Here is a 7,003-nt window from a genome sequence, read left to right as displayed (position 1 = left end):
AGCAGAATTGTATTAGCTCCTTGTGTCATTGAGAACAGCTAAGTCATTCACAGCTGATCATCATGTAGTATCACTGTTACTGTGCACAATGGTCTCCTGGTTCTTCTCACTTCACTTCGCATCAGTTCATGTAAGTCCAGGTTTTTCTGAAAACATCCTGCTTGTCATTTCTTATAGCAGAATGGTATTCCATCACAATCATATACTACACCTTACTCAATCATTCCCCAATTGATGAGCATCCCCTCAAATTTCCAGTACTTTGCCACCACAAAAAGAGCTGCTATAAATATTTTTGTACAGAGAAGTCCTTTTCCTTTTTCTTTGATCTCTTTGGGATTGCTGGGCCAAAAGTTATGCAGAGTTTTATAGCCCTTTGAGCATAGTTCCAAATTCCTCTCCAGAATGGTTAGATCAGTTCACAACTCCACCAATAGTCCATTAGTGTCCCACATGCCCTGACTGGAGGGAATTTTAAAGGGGATGGTGGTAATCCCAGGGATTAGAGTTGGAGAGAGGGACACAGTGGAGAGGCCACAACTCCCCCAAACTGAGTGTTCTTGCTTTGGAGGTTCATGTTGATGATAAGAAAAAAGCCATGGAACCTTGAATAGATCCATCAAGATGGGGTGTTCCATCCAGTGCCTTTGAGGAGTTTGTTCCTGCATAGGCAATAGGAGTATAAATTGACTAGCACATTATTAACAATGATTGTGCCAAGAAGTGGTATAAAGTTGGCATTAAGGAATGAAAAATTAGTAATAATACTAATATTTATACGTGTCAGACACTATGCAAAACGCTTCACAATTGTTATCTTATTTGATCCTCACATGTGCCATTATTACTCCCATTTTACAGATGAGAAAACTGAGGCAAACAGAGGTTAAATGACTTGGCCCAGGATCACACAGCTACTGAGGCTAGATGTGTATTCCAGTCCTCCTGACTTGCTCTATCCACTGCACCATCTCCTGCCTAAGAATGTGGTGGATAAGTCATATACAATGAATAGCTGGTGTGCTGTGTTGGTACCCACAAAACACATATTAAAAAACCAGCATCTCCAGTAGGGTTGGATGGAAATTTTATGGAAAGACACCACCCCATTCCCCCCCACCAAAAAAAAAAACACACAGAACGAGAAGCGTGAATGGAGTCTACATTGGTGAAAGTACCAGGTCATAGATAGGGAGACTGGAGAATTGGGAAATGGGGGGAAATTGAGGAACTACCTCAGACTGCTCCCTTTGATTACCTAGCTTCCTTGAAGGCTCAGCTCAAATTTCACTTTCTATAAGACACCTAGCCTGATTCCTTTAGTTACTAGGGTGCTTCTACCAGCACCGGAAATTACTTTGTATTTTCTTATCTTGGTCCTCATTTCCCTCTCTACCATTCTCCCAAGAGAATGTAAGCTCCTTGAGGACAGGAACTGGTTCCTTTCTGACTTTGTATCCCCAGGACTTAACTCAATTTCTGGCAACTAAATGCTTATTGAATCAATGAACATTTTTCCAAGTTGAAATGATGTTAGCTGTTGGCATAGCTCTTTTCCAATGCTAAAGATTCACCATTTGCCTATCTGTAGAAAGTCTGCTGTCAAGAAGGTTGCCATAAATCTGTCTTCTGCTTAATATGAAGACTTTGCAGTGGTAGGTTTTTTAACCACCTCTATCATTTTTTTCACTTTGCTTTTTTCTTGCAGTCAACATATACCCACTTTAAATGTATCCTTGCTTGAAGTGAATTAAAACTCAGAATCTGGTTCCAGAGCTTATGTTATTTCCACTGCCCCATATCAGCAATTGAATTTCAAAGAATCTAATTACAATATGATGGATTACAAGATTTCTATCAGATTGGTCTGGCAACAGAGACAGCCCATGCTGGAGGGCAACTGGTGGCACAGGACAGAGTTCTAGATCTCAAGTCAGAAAGAAATGAGTTCAAGTCCTGCCTCAGATACTTAATATCTGTGTAGTCCTGGGCAAGTCACTTAACAGCAGAAAAAATTAAAATGAAAAAAAGTGTGTGTGTGTGTGTGTGTGTGTGTTTATTACACAGTTTTGTTGTACTGAGGACTAGTTGAGTACTAAGGAATTTGATGGGATATTAAACAAATGTGACCAATTCAATTTAGCAAACATTTATTATGCACTTTCTAAATCCCAAGAACATGAAAAATCTTTGCCCTTAAGGAGTTTACATTCTACTGGAAAGAGGAGATACCACATGCTTACATAGACAAAAGTACGCAAAATAACTCCAAAAGATGATAGCTGTAATTCTGAGGCAAAGTGAGAAGGAAGAACATTCCAGACATAGGGAACCACCAGGACAAAGACATAGAGTGACAGATGAAACATTGTGTTCCAAGAACAACTAAGGAAGCCAGTTAGACTAGAACAGTGCATGCAACTTCACCTGAGACAGATTCCAGAGCAAGAGTGCACATATAGGCAGTAATTTTCCAGTTCATAGCACACAGTAAACATTTTTAAAATGCTTAATTGATTCCTTACCTTTCCCGGTGAAGGAAAACAAAAACTTGTGTGGACATGGCCACTTTGTTTCACTATGCATGTTTCTAGCAGGGGTTTGTGGTTGTTGTTTTCTCAAAGGGAAGGAAAGAAGGTGGATTTTAATTTATTTAAAAAATAAAAATTTTAATTAAAAAAGGAAAAATGTGAAAAATTCTTTTTTTAATTTAGTATTTTATTTTTCCCCGGTTACATGCAAAAACAATTTTCAACATTTGTTTTCAAAACTTTGCGTTCCAAATTCTCTCCCTTATGAAAAGTTCTTAGTATGAATGAGTATGGCAGAAGAAAAGGAGGACTTTTCATAACTCTCTTTGCTGAGAAGCTTTGATCCAAGTAGGAAACTGGGTTTCCAAAATGCTGTCCCTCCCAGACAGTGGCTTCCAAGCCCCTCTTCCTTGTCTTCAAATGTTGTCATTTCTGAGCCAGGTGGCTCTTTATGTGGAAGTCAAAGACATTGATGGGTCTTATTCTCAGGTAATTTTCTCCAGGGATGCTTGCTCGGATTATGGCCAAGCTGTTTCTTCCTGATGGAATCTTCTGGCAATTATCCTTCCAAAGTCAAGGGGTCTGAGGCTCTGTGGTAGAATCGCTCATGCTCAGTAGTGTGACTTTCTTTCTTCTAAGACCATGATGGCTACCTTTCTGCCAGCAAGTCCCTCCCTCTACCTGCACCTTCTGTAAGAACTCAGAGACGTAGTCTCTGATTGAATGAAAGTAAATCAGTCATTTTCAATAACTGTGGCTTATTAGCACCCTGAGTGCAAATACCTTCCCACAACTGAATCTTACAGAGAGAATCTTTTGAAGCATTCCTACTATCATTTGAAAAATACATCAGGTTAGAACCACATTTTTCTTCCATTCCATACACATAGCCCCTTCTCTAATTACCTTATGTATTTGGGGGAACCTCAGGGAAAGTCTCTCCTCCATACTCTTGGTTATTTTTTTCCTATTGTCTTAAATCATTCACACCCCATTGTTGACAGGTAAGATGTAATTGACTCATATGACAGAAGACCCTGAGCTCATTAGAACATTCCCCAACGTCAGTATTTTCTCCTGATTAATTTTGACCAGACTCATCCTTAGAAGTTTAAAGGATCGCTAATGGAGTGACTCTAGAGATAGAATGAACAATTCTTGGGCTAGTTTGCCCAGGAAGTCCAACAGCTTAGCTTTCAAGCCATGCTCTGCTGTGGGCTGCACTATACCATACAACATTTGGGCCTGTTCCCAACAGCCTCCCCCATCAGTCAATCCTCATCCAGAATGTCCAATCTGACTTAATAAGCATTTATGAAGAATCTGCCTACTATGGGCCAGTCTTATGCTAGGCATTGATGATTTTTGCAAATTCAAAAATGCAAAGGAAATAATCCCTACCCTCAAACATGTTACATTCTCTATGGGGATAAGGGTGAAGCGTGAACAACATGAACACAGATAAGTAAATACAAGATACAAAAGGGAGGTATGATAGACAGAAAACTGTCCAGGGGTCAGGAAAACTTAGGTCAAATCCCAACACTAATACAACTTCCATACTGAATATGGCACCCTGGACAAATCACTTAAGTTCTCAGGGCCTCTAGGCAATTCTCTAAGACTATAACTTGCAGAACAGTTACTGATCTTAACTGGTGGAGGAAATGTCCTTACCAGAGGTTCCCCAAACTAATGAAATCACAGGTCTAGACAAACCCTGCCCCAAAACTGAAGAAACATACAAAGTAATTTCTGGGGATGGGGGAGAATCAGGAATCAGAAAAGGCCTTGTGTGGTAGTGAGCATTTGAAGGGATTGAGCTTTGAAGGGATCTAGGGATTCTGGGAGATAAAGGGGAGATGGATATGTATTTCAGCTATGGAGAACCATCTTTTGCAAAGGCATGGAAATAGGAAATGGAATGCTGTATATGTGGACCAGCAAGCAGACCAGTTTTGCTGGAACAAAGAGTCTTTGAAAGAGAGGAGTGAGTCATAAGCCCAGAAAGGTAGTTTGAGGTCAGGTTAAGAAGGGGCACACTTGCAGTAATTTTGGTCCTGATTTCTAAACCAGTTGACAGGGGGGTATAGCCATTTCTTAAAAGAAAACAACCAAAACAGTGATGGGAAGTAAACCCATAATCTTTAGGAGAGAAGGGCAATGCCAAGAAATGAGTAGTTCCCTCAACCCCACTTTTTTTGAACAAGAAAAAATTTCCAGCTTTTCGTGTGGGTGTGCATGGGTGTGTATGTGGGGGGGGGGGGGGGTGCGTACATATATATGGAAAAAGAGAGTGAGAGAGAGAGAGAGAGAGAGAAAGAGAGAGAAAGCCTGCTTCTTTCCTTAATGTTTGATATGTGACTCACAATCTTTCTCTCCTCCTGAACTCCTGCCCTCCTAGTAGGGAACTTCAAAATACATACTGATCCTCCCTCAAACAACCTAACCTACAGTTCCTCCAGTTATTCATTTCATATGATATACTCCTTCACTCCACCTCAGCCACACACAAAAATGGTCATACGCTTGATTCTGCCGTCACTCACCAATTCACCACTCTAAAGCTCTGTCGGCTTTCCACCTCTCCCTCTGCCTTACAACTCCCAAACCCTATTCATTGTCCTCACCTTGACCACCAATCCTTTGACCTCTCAATTCTTTCCCAGGTCATCACCCCTGCACCAGCTACACCCTCTTCTCTTCCCTATCTTGACCCCTTGGTGAAACAGTTCAACTCTACACTATAACCTCTTGAGTCCTTTGCCTTCTTATTCCCAATCTTGCCCTGCCAAATCTCAGACTTGGATTACTCCCACCATATATTGCCTTTGCTCCTAGATATGTGCTGATGAACATAGCTGGAGAAAATCATGCAACCATTCTGACTGGGTCCACTACAAATTTATGTTATACACCCTTAACTTAGCCTACACCATGGCAAGGCAAATCCTTTTATACCTCCCTAATTGACTCACTATCATGCTTGCCACAGAAACTCTTCCAAATCTTTTCACTCCTCCTCAAATCTCTGAAGATTCTCCCTCCTCATTCTCTCAGTTGAGAACCTTGCCTCATATCTCACTGAGAAAAAAAGAGGCCATTCAGATAAGAGCTCTCTCTTTTCGTCTCCTCATCTCACATTACACAAGAGACTTCTGCTTCTACCCCCTCTTTCACCTGTTTCACATGAAGAGGTAACTCTTCTCCTTATTAAGAGGTGATCTCATTCCATCCTATTTTCTCCAGCAGATTGCCCCCTCTATCATCCCCACTCTCTCATTTATCTTTAATCTTTTCCTGTCTGCTAGCTGCTTCCCTACTACCTACCAAAACACCCTTGTCTTCCCCATTCTCAATAAATCATTTGATATATATATACATACATATGTATATGCATATATGTATATCCTGTACATATATATGTATATCATGTATGTGTGTGTATACATATATGTATATATATATACATGTATACACACACATACATATAAACTCACTTGATCCATTCCTTACCCACTAGCTATTATCCCACATTTCTCTTTCTTTTGGGGGCTAAAGTCCTTGAGAAGGCCATCTGTAATAGGTACCTCCACTTCCTTTCTTCCCACTCTCTTAGCTTCTGATTTCATTCAACTGAAATTGCTGTCTCCAGTTACCAACAATCTCTTAATTGCCAAATCTAATGGTCTTTTCACAGCACTCATCCTTCTTCTCTTTAGCCTTTGATGATGCCAACTACCCTCTTCCCATTGCCCATCTTGTCTCTAGGTTTTCTCAACACTGCTTTCTCTTGGTTCTTTGACTTGTTTGACCACTCTTAAGTTTTCTTTGCTGTCTCTTAATCCAGGTGTTGGCTACTAATTATGGGTTTCCCCCAGGGCTTTGTTCTGGGCCCTCTTCTCTTCTCCTTCTCTTCCATTTCACTTGGGTGTTTCATCAGCTATCATGGAATCATTTATCATCTCTATGGTGATGATTCTTGGATCTGCTTATCTAGCCCTATCATGTCTATGGACCTCTAGACTTCAATCTCAAACTGGATGTCTCATAGTTGTCTTAAATTCAATACGTCCAAAACTAAACTCATCATCTTTCCTTTTCCCCTTCTGAACTTCCTTATCTAGGTCTAGGGCACCACCATCCTCCCAGTCACCCCAAGCTCATGGCCTAATTATCATCCTAGACTGACAACTCAATCAGGTATCATTTAGCTTTCATTCATTCATTCAATAAATATTAAGCACCCACTATATGCCCACTTCATAGTTCATAGAATCTTTGACTTAGAAAGAGACCTTTGACTCAGAATTTGATCTTTAATCACCACCCCAATGTTTGGATATCCTCAAGACAGTATTTGATTCTCACTGTTGATTCTTCCTTTGAAACATCTCTAAAATCTGTCCCTTCTTGCCTGATACTCCCACCATTCTAGTGTGGGTCCTCATCACCTCACACCTGGACTAGTG

This window comes from Vombatus ursinus, unplaced genomic scaffold, assembly GCF_900497805.2.
Source record: "Vombatus ursinus unplaced genomic scaffold, bare-nosed wombat genome assembly UNPS02014821.1, whole genome shotgun sequence".
NCBI classification, from domain to species: Eukaryota; Metazoa; Chordata; class Mammalia; order Diprotodontia; family Vombatidae; genus Vombatus; species Vombatus ursinus.
The sequence above is the reverse complement of the archived record's forward strand: the minus strand, read 5'-3'. Positions refer to the sequence as shown.